This window comes from Lepisma saccharinum, chromosome 1, assembly GCF_977018435.1.
Source record: "Lepisma saccharinum chromosome 1, izLepSacc3.1, whole genome shotgun sequence".
In the NCBI taxonomy this organism is placed as follows: domain Eukaryota; kingdom Metazoa; phylum Arthropoda; class Insecta; order Zygentoma; family Lepismatidae; genus Lepisma; species Lepisma saccharinum.
The window spans coordinates 141730027-141747331 of record NC_139229.1 but is presented as its reverse complement, the minus strand read 5'-3'; positions in this window follow the sequence as shown (position 1 = coordinate 141747331).

Below are 17305 nucleotides of genomic sequence, written 5' to 3'. Positions count from 1 at the left end.
TGTCGGTTGACTAGTTAGCGGCTCTACGAGACACTAAGCAAATTCAGGGTCTCCCCGGTGGCGTAGTGGTAACGTTGTCGCCTCGTAATCAAGTCCCGGGTTCGATATCCGGTGAAGGCACATGGCACAGTGGTTTGGATCCCACATTAAACTGTAGCTCCAGTCCCGATTAGCCTTTCTGTTCATAAAGTGGACTTAAAACAACAAATCAATAAATCAAACTAAGCAAATTCATCTACCAGTGACTCTCGGTATAGTGTAATGTGCAATGATAAATAGGAGAACGACAAAACTGCCGGAGAATGGGCAAGAGTGTACGAATGATCTCAACAGCTTGGCGAAGAACGCCAGTTTCTCACGAATGAACCGCGTGGACACATTTGTCGGACTGGGATATGCAAGGTGTTCCTTATGTGAATTTTTGGGGAAAGGGTCATGAAATATGCCCAGTTTTCCTGCACGTTGATGAAGGGTGCCGTGTAATGACATTTGCATAAAAAAGACGTTGATGTTGTCTGCAAATGTTATCCTTCACCATAACATCCCCACATGGTCAATTTGACAGCAATAACTTTCCGAAAGGGTTTTGCTTCATGTTCTTACACTCCGGGCTAACTCTTAGTGAATATCAGATTTATTTGAGCCGCTTAAAGATAATATGAGAGGGAAGAAATTTTAGACAGATGAAGCACTGACAAAAGATATCAAGATATCCTGCAGTGGCTATGGCAGCAGTCTAGTGTCTTCAACGCCAAAGAACTCACGGAACTGACACAGTGATAGCAGCTATGCCTGTATGCTCATGGAGATTCCTTTAAAAAACTCACGTAGTTTTGTCCTTGTAGGACTTGTAGTCTTGGTCGGTCAATCCTGGATGACCCTTGCAAATGTGCTGTTTGAGAAAAGATCAAACTAATTCCATCTGTATTTTTACGTCGCTTTTCTGCCAATTTAGCTAATCGCGACGACAAGGATAAAATTGTGAAATAGATGGAAAGACAAAAACACATTATGCCTTGACAAAGATTCGAATCCAGGAATTCTGGCGCTACACTTACTTCTCCGCCACAGAAGACGACCAAGCTATTTACATTTTTCAAATTATTTAGAGAATATTTTCGTTCACTGTAAATTAATGGAAAGACCAAAAATCATCAAATGAAATAGGTCTACAAGTTAGATAAAACTAAATTAATGCTTACTGGAAGAAAGCAATGTTTCGTTTCTTTTCCTTATGCCTCAGACCTCCCCGATGGCGCAGTGGTAGCGTCGTCTCCTTGTAATTAAGGGGTCCTGGGTTCGATACCCGGTGGAGGCACATAGTGGTTCGGATCCCACTTTAAACTGTAGGTCCAGTCCCGATTAGCCTTACTGTGCATAAAGTTAACTTAAAACACCCAATCAATCAATCAAAAACCTTATGCCTCAGTTTGCACAATTTCTTTTGGATACTTTATTCTTTTTTCCCACTGTTTCTTTTACTTAATGGGTGTGAGTGATCGGAGTTTATGGATCCGGGACGGGATCGATACGGTATATAAAACTATCCCGATCTTCAGGACAGAAAATTTCACGTATTTCCCGACTAGTTCAGAAAATTTTATCGATAGGTAATGTTCAGAATTTCCTAACACTACTGAAATTATTGAGTTCCACGCACATTTTGTCCCCAAATAAATTATTTTCGGTATTTTGATGCCATTTCTAGAGTCGTTTTCACGTTCAGAAGACACCACGGCGCTTATGGAGAAACCGCATAGTGTTGCCAATACAGGGCTAGCTCATGTCGCCGGGAAATGATGACCTTCCTTCACAATGAAGGTGTTACAAATTTTGTATATATAATGATAATTATATGTAATTATTAATATTAATATTATACTGTGAACGTTACAGTTACCCTTTTTACTATGATCCATTGCGATCACTACACATGCGAGTGTAATGCACGAATATGACACTTCAGAAATCACTTAAAAAAGTAAAAATCACTGAGAGCTCACACAACTGAAAACACTTTTTTGGGAGAGGGAAAAAGTCTAAACAGACCAAAGTAGATTTCTCACTCAAGTAAGGGGAACCTGGCACACGGGTTAAATTCAAGCTGCAACCCAAACAAACAAATAAGTTATGGCCCACGTGAACTGATAAGACGTGAATGACTCAAGCAAGGCATGTCATATTTCTATCTTGAAGACCCATATTTTGTCACGTGTTGGAAAGACTTTCAAAGGTTAATATGGTGTCTATGAATTTATGTGTACGTTGGAAACTGAAAGGTGATCTTAATTTCAGTATTAATGTCGACAGTAATGTAAACGAAAACAACGTGTATTTGCGACAGCACTAATGTTGCTCACAACAGCAGCATTGGAAATAATTGTCAATTATTAAATTTAAGTAATTTCAATTCTATTATAACAAACTGCATGAAGTTCATATTTTTACTGAATGGAAATAAAATAACAACTCGAAAACTTGGTGGTGATAGCCGGAATGCTGCGGTGAGTCGGCTCAAGATGGCCAGACAACGTCTCCTTACTTCGCGCGCGGTTCGGGTTAAAAAGAAACTCCAAATGCATGGAAGTAATATTTCTGGGAACCTTTGAGTGGTTATAAAAAATAATTTCATTATTTTCTCCACAACTTTGTCGCTGGAAGTTTTTACTTGGAATTACAGAACAAAAAATGGCCAGCGACGACATTTTCTACTGCACGAATATAAAAAATCTCCACATACTTCATTTGAATATTTTGTAATGCGAATATGCTTTAAAGTATTGATAAATTCTGAGTACCACCACCACCTATGACAATTAAAAAACAGTGTCAATTTTGTTAATAATGAATGCTTCAATTTTACGGCATGTTTCAACGTTAGGAATGAAAACAATGTAAAAATTGTGTTTTCAAGGAAAATTTGCGTTTTTAATTTATCTAAAATTATGTAAGCAAGTTACCAGTTTTTTGTGTTCACCATCGTATTCTGTACAAAATTTCCTGCAAAACTGCGGGTACCGATTTTACTTAAGCTAAATTTGTAAATCCAGAAATTTCACAACAGCGCGCTCATATTTCCCATAAGAAAAGCATTGCCCATAAGAGCCCATTGTGTCTTCTGAACGTGAAAATGACTAGAAGATTTCCTTTCCGATAATTAAGTATATCCAGAATTCTTATTTCGCGATCATTTTAAATTCCTGACCTATTCGAAATCCCGAAAGTAAGTTAATCATTTCTCGAAGATTCCCGAGACAAGACTTCTTGATCCCGCAAACTGAAGTCTGATTTCCGTTGGGTTACCGGACGTTTTCCTTGATAAGTTTAAAAATCATTATGCGACTGGTAGTATGTCAGAGGTCCCAGGTTCGATCACCATGTTCCTGAGTTCGTCAGTCATCCTCATCATTATAACTAAACCTCAACTTCGAATGACGTGAAATAACCAGAATAGGTAAACTTTAATAAACAAACATCGTATCCGACGCATAGGGGGGCTGATTAACATCTGTGCATAAATTGGACTTGAATCTAGGGATGTACAATATCGGGAATTTGATATCGCGATATATAGTCAAGAAAATATCGTAGCAGACGATACGATACGATATTATTTCCGTACCGTGATATGGGTGATATATCGTCTCTCTCTGCACAATATATATCGCAAAAATATCGTGACGATATATCGTCTAGTTAATATCGCCTGGACGATAGTTTCTCAACATCGCGATATATCGTCTGGACGATATATCGTCGAACAGTACTTGAATCAGTTGAAATGTCGGTTCTGCCAACCGAAGGCTTCGTGTTTTGATGACGTTACTTTGGTCTGAATATGTGTTCCTTGCACCCCTAGCACGCATGGTTTTACCACAGAGAGCAATGTCATAAAACCGGACTCTTTTGAACGTTCGTACCGCCGAAAGGACGCACCGAAGACAAAAATAACACTCGCATTAAAAAAAAATCATTATGATCCACTGGATCATTCACTGTGCCTGCACTTCCTTCTTCTTCCTCCATGATATGTGGCGCCGTTCTTTCCCTTCAACATGTTTACAGTTAATCGGATATCATGAGTAAGCAGTTGCAGTGGATGGAATGTTTCAAAGCGACAAAAAAAGAAAAACATATTTGTTTCCCCGCCATAATGAATTCACAGTGGCTTCCTCCTTAGATATAACACTGACATAGTGGAATCTTGAAGCCAGTATATATGTGAAAAATTGATTGATTGATGGAGTTGGTGTTTTAAGTCCACTTTATGCACAGTAGAGCAAATTTGGAGTGGACCTACAGTTTACAGGTATCGAACCTGGGACCCCTTGATTACAAGGCGACGACGCTACCACTGCGCCTTGGGGGAGGCCATTGTGAAAAAGGCTACTCACAGAAAACTAAATGCATCATATCTATTGATGCACCAGAAGGCATCAAGTGTATTTTATTTATTATTTTGTTAAGAATCAGATTCACATTTGATGCAATTGGTTAAAATATTTTTTGATTATCGTAGGAGAAGCCCCAAAGGACATCACATGATGGAAGTGGAGCAAAACTGCGCCTAGCGTCAGAAAGGGGGAAATCGAGTGGTTAGATCGAAGCAGTACACGCTGCTGTGAAGATTGGTAACTGCAATCGGTGTTCCCTCTTTTTGCAAGGCCATTTCCTCTCGCCTATTCATTGGTGACCGTCTAGCGTCACCACTTGCGCAAAGACTTGTTCTCCGCTTGCTGTAAATTGATTAAATGTGTGAGAAGTAAATAATGCATGCAACAATAATATATTATCATATCATCACTCATCTCCATCTTCGCAATTAGCCGAAACTGGCACAAAAGCGAAGTAAAATAAACTAAATCAATAATTTAATCATAAATAAGTTATATGCACTAAATGTTACAATTACTATTATTTTGATATGTAAAGTTACATTTTAGAAAAACTAAATATGCTGACCAAGGCAGTAATTTATTTTATTAAAAACATAAACTAAACGTAACGTTTCAACCTTCTAGCAAGGTCTTTTGTACTTGATACAGAGTCTGAAGAAGACCTTGCTAGAAGGTTGAAACGTTACGTTTAGTTTATGTTTTTAATAAAATAAATTACTGCCTTGGTCAGCATATTTCGTTTTTCATAATCATGGAAACAAGGCTTAATGGTGTTACATTTTAGCTTCCTTGACTAAAATATTGATTTTACCCATGCGTTATGTCGCCCCTCCTTCCTTGGAAAATTTTTAAGCCCCCTATATTTTTTGAGGTCATCATACACTTCCTCAACATAAGATAACAACATTGTGAGGCCGCTACTCACTTGTGCACCAGAAGTAATAAACCTTGTAGGGACATCATACACTTCTTCAACAGAAGATAGTAACCTTGTGGGGACACTACTCACTTTGCATCAGAAGTAATAAACCTTGCGAGGACATCATACACTTCTTCAACAGAAGATAGTAACCTTGTGGGGACACTACTCACTTTGCATCAGAAGTAATAAACCTTGTGAGGACATCATACACTTCTTCAACAGAAGATAGTAACCTTGTGGGGACACTACTCACTTTGCATCAGAAGTAATACACCTTGTGGGGACATCATACACTTCTTCAACATAAGTGTCCTTGTGGGGACACTACTCACTTTGCATCAGAAGTAATAACCCTTGTGAGGACATCATACACTTCTTCAACAGACGATAGTAACCTTGTGGGGACACTACTCACTTTGCATCAGAAGTAATAAACCTTGTTAGGACATCATACATTTCTACAACAGAAGATATCATCCTTGTGGGGACACTACTCAATTTGTATCGGCAGTAATATACCTTGTGAGCACACAATACACTTCAACAACAAAAAGGTAAGCTTGTGGATCGAAAAGTTTCTTAAACGTATATCGAATTTCTATCGCGAATTGAAGCCATGACTTCCTTATTTCAAAGCATGCTAGCACATAAAGTAAATTGATTGAATTTGTGAGATGTAAATAATGCATTAAAGAATAATATATTATCATAAATTAGAAATGTACATAAATCAATAATATTAGTAACAGTTACTGTTAGTATTTTCATGACGTGTAAATTTACATTTTAGCTTCCTTGAAAAATATATTGACTTTGCCCATGATACACCCCTCCCGCTTCTCCTTGGAAAATTTCTAAGCGCTTGTATACCCTTGAGCGCACTATATATTTCTTCAATGGAAGATAACAACGTTGTAGGGACACTACTCACTTTTCTATCAGAATTTATATCCCTTGTAAAAGCACTTTTTAAATTATTGACTAATTTAATTTAGTAACACTGTTGAGCCTTGTTTCATGCCTTGGTCAGCATTGTAATGTTTAATTGACTTCAGATACAAATTAACATTTAACTTAAAGCAAAGCATGATTCGAAATGTATATAAATTAAACACAAATAGTTTGTGAGAACAATGAAAGATACTTTGCACATATATCACATTTTGCATCGTTTTTTTCTGGCTTTTTTGGCTAATCGTGACGATTAGATAAAATTGATGAAGTGACACTGGAAGAAAATAATCGAACTCAGAACTTTATTGAATCGATTTCGAAACCTATATCCCTCTGCATGATTCCCACATCATATCACATGGTATTATTATTATTATTATTATTATTATTATTATTATTATAGTTAATATTATTATTATCATCATTATTATTATTTGTAATCCACTTGCTATGTAGCTTTTTACTTTTTGTCTTCATTTTAAAACAGAGAAGTTTGCATTTCTTCATAAAATAGCACAACACTCGTTATTATAATTATTTTGCTAACTTTATTTGTCAGCCACTTATTTACATCCAAAATAATTTTACCAGTGCTCTTGTGTCCGTCAGATCTCTCCTATTTCATGTAACATCTGTTTCTCTTTTCCAGTGATTTATTCTCTGCAAGACAAGTATTTACGATTTTGTTTATGAAAAATATCATAAACGACAAAAACTGCAAAAATCGACACAGACTAAAAGTATTTCCTCTCTTTTATTGTCAAGTACCAACAGGGTAGCATTTTCAAACTTATTTACACATCGGTCCCCACAGCGTCTGTACAGAATCAATCGTGTGTATGGAGTGTATGTGTAAATTTTCATATATCTAATGAACGTTGTGGGGACCCGAGGCCACCTGATTTCACAGGCCTTGTGGGTACTGGTGTCCCCACAAGGATAGGAAACGTTTTTCTTGTATAATTTGCTCACAATGTAGGTTACTTTTAATTTTCAGGAGTTTATAGTTTTACTGTGTTATTTGTCACATATTTTCAACAAACACATCAGACTACGACTGTAATTTCCCCCGGTCCCCACAGTGTATGTGCACTAACAGAGTCCCCACAAGGTAGCATATGCACGTATGTGTGTGTGTGTGTGTGTGTGTGTGTGTGTGTGTGTGTGGCGTGCGTGTGTATAAAAGAGAATGTATGTGCATTTACCAGAGTGTGGTGGATCTACTTTGACTGGGAGAATATAACATTTGTGGGTAGGGTCGACAAAAGCACTACAGCTTTTGCAAAAAAATTCTTCACATTTATGGGGAGTTTTACGGGAAAGTATGTACAATCAGTGTTCTTGCTACATTTAGCACCTAATAAAGTATAAATTGAAGTCTAGTTAGTGTTGGGCTGTAAAATGTTCTGGTACATGTAGTTACTTGAAATAGCAAATATTGGCTGTGTAACTGGTAAAGCCCTCAAAAAATCAACTTCGTTTCCTCGTAGTACTCCCTGAAAGTGCTTCTTGCACGCTAATAAGGCTCTGGCGTGTGTTCCTATGCCTCCTACTAGCCTCTGTAAAATTCATATTGACCAGTGCTTAACCATTCAACATGCTGTAGAGCCTAAGCTTTAAGCTTCAGTCAGTGGAATTTAGTTCTCAGGGACATATAGTGAATGTAGAATAAAAAATAGAAGCCTCGAATAATACAGCATAACAGATACAAATAACCCCTGGTATTAATCAAACACTCAAAAAGTCAATAGTACTTGAAACGTACCCGAATAAAAGACTATAAAGGTAAATAGCATGGTAAGAAAAGTTTGGCAGGTGGACTTAAGAGCCACGTAGTCATCTGCTAACATCGACTTGTCCTGTGATTTGTCATTATATTGTTAAATTGTTATATTTAAGGGATGAAAGAAACAATATTAATAAACATTCAGTTATAGTACTCTTGGTAAAGGGGTTTCAGTGCTTAGAGACATAATAATTTTAGTTACAGTAAAAGTTTGGCCTCTTATAAGTGCAAAAAAGTACAAATATTAAACATTTCATACAGTTTATCTAGAAAGCAAAAGCAAAAATACAATAACTGCGCAACATACTTAAAAAATAAGCAAGCCATGATATTCTAGTGGGCCATAATAAGACTAAAATATACTCGAAAATACTCTGACATAAGGTTGACGGCTATCTGAGATCAAAATTTTCAAGCTTTCTCTCATGCATAAAGTGGCTCTAGGAATCACTAAGCCTCAATAAAAATGGAAACATGCAGTAAAAGCACTTGGAGAGTTGTGGTGATCACATCATATGAAAAACATGCAAGAACAAGAATATATGGAACCCTACTCATATATTTAGGAAACTTTACCTACCCTAACAGTAAGAAAATACCGAGGAAACTCTAAAATAAACAAACTTTCCTACGAAGCAAACCAAAAATATCGTAGTGGAAGTCAATAAACCCTAACAACAACAACAAGATTCAACAACTACATCAAAACAAAAACAACAACAATAATAATAATAATACTAATAATAATAGTAATAATAAACTTTGTGGGTACAGTTTTACTTAAAAGTACTTCTTCCTTAGTGATTAGAGAAATTTTTTAAATAAAGAACAAAACTCAAAGTTAAGAATTAAAAATATAAGATACAAAAGGCAATAAATAGAAAAAATAATAAAAGAAGTTGAAAAAATTATCTTTGCAAGTCAAAATTGCAATAAACACTTCTGCAAGAATAGATGAAATTGTGATATTAGAGTAAAAAATGGAAATAAACTTTTAAAATAGCAAGTTAAAAGTTGAAAAATGTCTTTGTGAGTCCAAAATTTAATAAAAAATGTTGCCTGAATAGAAGAAATTGTGATATTAGAGTAAAAAAAATAAACTTAAATTTCAGCTAAAGTTGAAGAAACACAGTTTGTGTGTCTAAATTCCCATGCGAACTCTTGCTTGAATCGTTCAAATAGCGTTTTCTGAGTAAAAATACACAAAAAATGCGAAATATTGTCTCTAACAGTAAAAACATCTGGTCAATTTTACGTGAATCCTGATGTTTATAAGGCAATAATCAAATGGACTGTGGTTCGCAACCCCGAAATAAGGGCAAATAGTGGATGCCATCCACTTTAACTTGTAGATACTGGAACTGAATGTTCCTAGTTCAGCCAAATTCCTTACGGATTTGGTTAAATAGTCTTTGCAATGTTACGAAAGGCGGCAGAAATACCGCGTAGATTACTTCCACCAAATAAAATTGGAACCTCAAAGAAAATCAATACTCGTGTGTAAAAATTTGGCGACACTTGACTTCCATTCAACTTCGGAAGAAGACCAAGCGATGGGGGCCGTAACAATAGAGAACCTTTCTTCCCCCTCCCGTGTCCATGAACGCGCGCGGTTTGGGGGTGCCGATGAATGCAAACTCATAACAGGTTCTTCCGTAACAGGTTAATATTAATAACATGGATTCTGCTCGCATACTTCGTTTTCATATAGGATACATCGTTCAATTTCTTCGCCTTTAAAGCGAACATGTGTTATAATACCTTCTACCTCCGATCGAACGCGTCGGCACCGGTTGAATACGGGTAAATCCGGATCCTTAATTATACCAAATATGACTCACCACCGACGCCAAAATGGCTGGACGTGACGCCTTAGAATAGACCGAAAATGTATTTTGTACATTAATGGAAAAACCATTAATTCCAAGTTCCCACGTCTGTATAAAGCACCCATGACTCATATCCGGCAGAAACGCATTAATAAAATACAAAATAGTGTTAGAATAGTCCGAAAACAAACTCCATAATAGTGTCTTTTGTACCTTAATGGAGAAACCATTAATTCCAAGTTCCCACGTGTGCATAAAGCACCCATGACTCATATCCGGCAGAAACGCATTAATAAAATACAACAATAGTGTTAGCTTAGGCCGAAAACGGAATACATAATAGTGTCTTTTGTGCACTAATGGAAAACCATTAATTTCAAACTCACACGTGTGCATGAGTCATCGATGACTCATCTCCTCCTCCCCCCACGACACGTGGCGCTAGATTAAATAACAATAGCGTCACCCCTCGAAATGAATTAAAAACCCATTAATGTCAATTAAAAGGGTCTATTGTTTGGCACTAAGAATTTTTGATACTACTGTTGTTAAAATTTTTAGAACTAAATCTGAAATTTTTTTACTCTTATTTTTGTATTTGACAGGACAATTCTACTGTACTAAAAAGGTTCTATCAACCAGTGATGTGCACTAAGGAGTAGCTAGTCTAGTAGAGAGAGATCAATAAATCTCGCATTTCTAATTATTTTCAAATCGCAATATTTTTTTCTCTTGTTAAAGGCAGTTCATATGCAACATTTTTTTCATGTGCTTCTCGTCCCTCGGTGCGATCTGCGGGCAAAGTTGGCCTAGCTCGCTCTTCCTCCGCCTCACCAGTTCCAGGTAGAAACAGCCGCCCAAAGGAAAATGGAAGATTTCTGCCTCTACCTCCCTTGCCCCCTCGCCCCCCACTTCAATGGTTCAAAGCCCGTGCTTTCAGGTCCACCAGTCTATCTTCTATAGGACAGATAGGGGATTGGTTTCCCTTTGATTCCTTTATATATCCTCTTAAAGAACTCGCGGGTAAATTTTCTGCAGTACTTATGTTCTCTGTAATTTACACAAACTTTTACACGTACAATATGTATGTATAATATGGGATGTTTTGTTTATGAAATGGGAACGTGTTATGTTGAGAAAATAATGTTAGGCTTGCTTTTTTTTTCCAAATATGGAATATACCTAGGTATAATGATTAAATTACAATTATGTGCTCAGGCTCTCACTAGTTTTAGTAGTGTTAATTTAAATATACTAATATGTTGGCCTCTAACAGTCATAAATGAGGATGTATTTATTTGGGCAAGAGTTCATATTGTTGGTTTGGTTTATTTTACTTCGCTTTTCTGCACATTTGGTTATTGCGAAAATGAGGATGAGTGATATGATGAACCAGTGATGAGCGCGCATTCTTGTTCCTGTGTGTTGTACTCTGCAGTGAATAATGCAATAATTTGGAATGAAAAATGTATATCTGAACTCAAAGCCAAATTAATGTTATTGAAGAAACTACAAAAAAGTGTTTTGTTACCAGTTTTGTTTCTGTGCATAAAGTGGACTTAAAACACCAAATCAACCAACCGTGGGGAGTGGTTATCACAGCGTGCTAAGACACCAGGAGTTCCAGGTTCGAACCCTGACTTGGGCATGGATGTTCTTTGTGTTTGTCCCTTCATTAATTTTATCGTATCATCTACGCAATTAACCAAATGTGACAAAAAAGCGACGCTAAGTAACAAAAATAAACCAAATCAAGCAATCAATGATTTTATTTCATTTTACTTAGTTTTTTCGCCACTTTTGGCTAATCGCGAAGATACGATAAAATTTATGAAGGGTACCCATGGCCAAGCAGAGATTCGAACCCAGGATCTCTGGTTTAGTAGTCAAATCAAATCGTTTATTATTTTCGAATGGGGGTGGGGTTACGTGTTCTTCTTTTTAGTACTCATCAATCATTTTGCAATCTTTTCCTGTGATGGACATTGTTTTTTAGGAATACTGGGCCCTGAAGGCAGGGGGGAGGGGTATGACACACACCAACCTCCCTTGAGAACACCACTGATCGCTACCCCAAGTGTCGACATCACTGCTATCAATAATATCCTTACATTAATTTATTAAAAATAAACAGTTGCAAACACTAATTTCCTTGGAATATAGTAGTTTCCTTGGAAATCCATACCAGCGTTGATTACGTCTAATGAAGGGTATCATGCAAAGAGTAGTGAACTAATATCTAGTATTTTTTCATACTATTTCGAAACTCTGTTACTTCCCATTTTTCAATTTATTCAAGGTTATTATTTTTTTGTTGTATTAATACTCTAGATTACAAATGCAATGCATAATACACTGACTCAGACCCCTGTTTTTTGTGAAAAAAAATTGTTAGAGAAAATATTGTAAACCGTTCGAAGAATATTGCGGACTACACTTTTAATAAAATTTATTATTTGTCTTTATAAAAGTTCATGTGTATTTAACTCCCTAGAAACATTTTATAAAGCTTTTATTATAGAAAGATATTTATCAATGGTAAGAGCAGGAAATACCTTCCTTTGTGTAATGAGCTAAGAGTTGCAGTTCTGGATATTTTTTTTTTTTGTTCACAATACACATTTAGAACAATAGTTTTTGTTGCTCCTGGCTGCAAGCTTAGAATTTTAAGAAAGCAATCCATTTTCACAGTGCACAGAAGTTCTTATAAGAATTATAGCAGTAATGAAAAATATCACTCACTTATTGAACTTTCAGACTGAAGCGATACGCAACACATCTTTTGGGAAGCAATGTTCAGAAATAAACGCAGTCTTTCGAACTGAAGCGACATGACAAGCTGTATGTGTCGCTTGTCACTTGCATGATGCTCTGACTGAATACAGTGTTGCCTCTGTGAGTGCATGCAGATTGACCGAAGGAATTTGGTAGGGATGGAAAAGAGTGGATAGATCTTGCTCAGGATAGCCACAAACCTTCGGATTTAAGAAGGCTAGAGAGTTAGTTCCATTATTGCAGTTTTTATTACTCAGTTTATCTAACACTACAATCATCTGTGGCATATTCGTAAATGCCTCTATAAATACATGTCGTAGGACTGTAAAATACAAAAAATGCTTTAGTTGTTAAATTATCACAGAACATACATGCACTTACCCAAAGAAAACAAAATCACATAAATTTCTCCACAATGCCAAAATGAGAGGGGAAAAGCTCAATGATCAGAGTGATCTGCGCACTCCTTGCAGAATTTTCAGCTGCAGCCTATGTAAATAAGTATTTTGCACATGCAGCATGAATGCACTGTCTTTGTTTGCAACTGACTCAGGCAAATGCCTCTGGTTTCATCACTTCGTTAACTAGTCTGCATCTCGCTTTCAATAAAATTGTAATCTTCATCACTTTCATTCTGTTCAGAGCATGTTTTATAGTCAGTGGAAATAAGTGCTTCATTATTACTTTTATCACTCCATATCTGATAATACACTTCCGCTTCCAAGTTCAAGTGTGGCAAGGATATTTCTACTAAAGACTGATTGTCAATTTGGATTCTCACACCAGGTTCCACATGGAAGGACTTATGCAGAGGGCATTGCGTAGTCCAAGAGCCCCACAAGTGTCTATTGCTCTGAAATGCAGCGAGTGAAGTGGCACTTGGAGGTCACGGGATATTCCAAGATATGAGGCTATTGAAAAGGAGAGGGAAGTGAGTGTTATTGCTTCCAAAAATGAGAGCGTTGTTCTAGGACACAAGTCCCAGGGACCATGCCATGTTTGTTATGGGTTAATTTGCCGCTGTGTATATTTTCCCCAACTTATGAAAACTCTGTTCCCAAAGTATCAGGCAAACACAAACAATACTCTGCCCCCCTTGATAACAAGGTGGTGTAGGATGCAGTGTCTGACCCAGCAGCACCAGACACTGTTCTTTAAAAATAAAATAAAATTTAAAAAAAAACTGTTCGATGTGACAAACACATCAATCATATAGAATAACACATAGTCAGGAAAGTATACACCAGGCATGTAGTTTACACACTGATAGGCACAGAAATTAAAGATACATATCCTATGCACTTCTGACATGAACTTTGACAGCAGACCGGTGCAGCTCACCACATCTTTATACCTGTCCTCTACTGCAGCAGTCACTATTTATGCATCAATAAAAATGTATTCTTGTCTTGACTCCATGCATATTATTCTTTGGAATATTGTCGATATTGGAAAAAATAAAAATGAAAGTATTTTATTATCATTAAGCTTGTACAGCAATAGACAACATCAAGAAACAAAATGTGTGTGAAATACATAGCAAAATAATATAAAGTTATAAAGGCTCACAAATTGTCATTGTGTGAGAAGTTTCGCTGTCTTTGAATTTACATTAGTTTACCAATTAAGGTAGCGAAAATCGTAACAAAATACGGTGACAGATAATACCTATTATTTATAATTTTATTCCTTAATTTAAACTTGTTTAGCTGGTTTAAGAATATGACAGCCATAAGATTACAAGATACAGCTGGAATAATGAACAAAAGTCTGTAATAGATTGATTATATATTAGTAAACAAGGAAGAAAAGAAGATAATGAACAACATTAAAGTAATACCAGTGTGAACTTGGACAGTGACCACACGCTACTAGTAGGAGATTGAAAGTAAAATATAGAAGGGACGAACAAGAGAGCAGGATAAGAGTGTGGAAATTGAAGGATAAGATAATAACAGAGAAATATCAAGAAAAATTGCAAACAAAAGTGCCAAGAAATGAACCCAAAGGAGTAGAAACAGAATGAACAAGATTTAAAACTGAATTAGTAGAGGCAGCCGAAAAGATATGCAGAAGGACAAGCAAGGAAGGAAAGAAACACCATGGTGGAATTAAAGAACTAGAGAGGCAGTGAAAAACAAAAACGATGCATTTAGAAAATGGTTTAAAGTTAAATCACAAAATGCACGAAAATAGTACATGGAAAAGAAGAGGTAAGAACAGTAGTAAAGGAGAAAAAAGAAAGTGGATGGAAGAATGGGCGAAAGTGCTAGAAGAAGATGTAGATGGGAACAAGAAAGCATTGTATGGATTAGTAAGAGAAAGAGGAGACAGCTGTAAGCTAAGAGATGAAAGGAAATGTTGTAGAACAGGATAAAGAAATAAAAGGAGAATGTGGAGAAATCATTTCGAGAAATTGCTGATTGTGAAAAAAGGAAATGAAGATGAAATGGAGAAAGAAAACAGGAAGGAAAAAGTGAATCTCACATGGAATGAAGTGGAGAAACTCTGAAGAGAGGTAAAGCACCTGGAGTAGATGAAGTGTCAGTGGAAATGATACTAGGAGCAAGAGTGATTGGTGTGCAGTGGTGGTACAGTGTGTTGAAAACAGTGTGCCAAGAGAGAGAAGGGCCAAGAGATTGGACAAAGGGACTAATAGTTCCCATATTCAAGAAGGGTGACAGAAAGGAATATAAATACTACAGAGGAATTACACGTATGTGCCACTCAGCAAAGGTGTATGAGAAAATATTAAAGAAAATAATAGGGAAGTAACAGAGAGGAACAGTAGGGATTTAGAAGAGGCAGATCAACAGTAGATCTTATTTTCACCATAAGGCAAATGCAGGAAAGGTGCTATGAGTATGGAAATGATTTGATTATGGCATTCCTAGAAGTAGAATAGCATGGACAGAACAAAGATTTGGAAGGCTCTAAGAGAGAAAGGAGTTGAGGAAGAGATAGTGTGTAGAGCACATACAAGGCCAACCAGAGCTGTGTGAAGAACGCAGTGGTTCAGTATAAGTAATGGACTAAAACAGGAAAGTGCTTTTTCCCCACTGCTCTTTATAATTACGATGGATGCAATTAACAAAGAGTTGGAGATGAAGATAGGAGAGGAAGAGATTGGTTTGAGTTGGAGTTTTAAGTCCACTTTATGCACAGTAAGGCTAATCGGGACTGGACCTACAGTTTAAAGTGGGATCCGAACCACTTGTGCCTCCACCGAGTATCGAACCCGGGACCCCTTGATTACAAGGCAATGGAGAGAGAGAGATGAAGGCCCTGTTGTTTGCTGATGACTTAGTAATATGGGGGAACAGGGAAGAAGTAGTACAGAGACAGCTTGATAGTTGGAATGAGGAAATCAGAAAAGCAGGAATGAAATTCAGTGCAGAAAAGATCGAGGTGCTAATAACAAGAAACAGAGCCAGAAATGAACCAAGAATATAGATGGACACGGAAGAGTTGAGGATAGTGGAGAGCACCAAATATCTAGGAAGCATAATTGAGAGAAGTGGAAGAATAGATGAGGAGGTAAACAGAAGAGGACAAATGGGTGGTGAACTATATCAAAGTATTCGAAGATTAATATGGAACAGGGATGTACCTATGAAATGCAAGAAGGTAATATATAACACATACTATGTGCCAATAATTACATATGGAGCAGAGTCTTGGATAATGACAGAGAGAGACAAAAGATAGATGCAGGAAGTGGAGATGAAATTTTGAAAGAGTATGTTGGGGAAGACTAGAAGGGAAAGAATAAAGAATGAGGAGATCCGACAGTCAGTGGATGTGGTGAAGCTTCAGGACAGGATAGATTAGGCAAAGATAAGATGGTTCAGACACATGAAGAGGATGGATGCAGAAAGACTACCAATAAGAGCTTACAATGCACAAGGAGTAGGAATAATGCCAAGGGGGAGACCAAGATCTCTGTGGATAGAGCATGTAGTGGAGAGTGTTAGGAGAAGAGGACAAAATTGGAACACCGTGGAAAGAGAAGAGTGGTGGAAGACCAGGAAAAAATGGAGAGGCTTGACTTCTATGCCGACCCAGCCAGAGGCAGGAAACGGCGAGGGATGATGATGACTTAAAACTTGAAACATAAGACTTGTGATCGAGTTACCACTTCTGTGGCTAGAAGTATTGCAATATCTACAGCCAAAGTGCACTTTTTCTGAAGTGGGAGCCCAAATCATTATATATGATATGATTAAAAGAATATCTAAAAAAGGAAAAAAGACGAACAAATTAATAAAAACATATTCGCATTACTTCCATATAGTATGCAAACGAATTTCGATTCATGACTATGCTTCTTTAACCTAGTGTTTTGGGTAATGGACGATTTACGTATTTTGCTCGTGTGGTAATTGTGAGTAATTGAAACTGTTCCCAAGGGTTTCAAAGAACTATGAAAAGAGGAACCCCATTTGTATGAGGGTAAGATGTGAACAAGAGAGGAATTGCTACATGGCTACTACCATGATCAAATTTCATTTTTTTTTTTTTTTGCTTAAATTTCTTCCTACAGTATATTTTAACGCAGTGGTCCCAAATTGTGCACCGCTGCACTCTGGTCCGCCATGACTGGCTTACAGGGGCACGGCGAAATGTTCCAATATTTTCACTG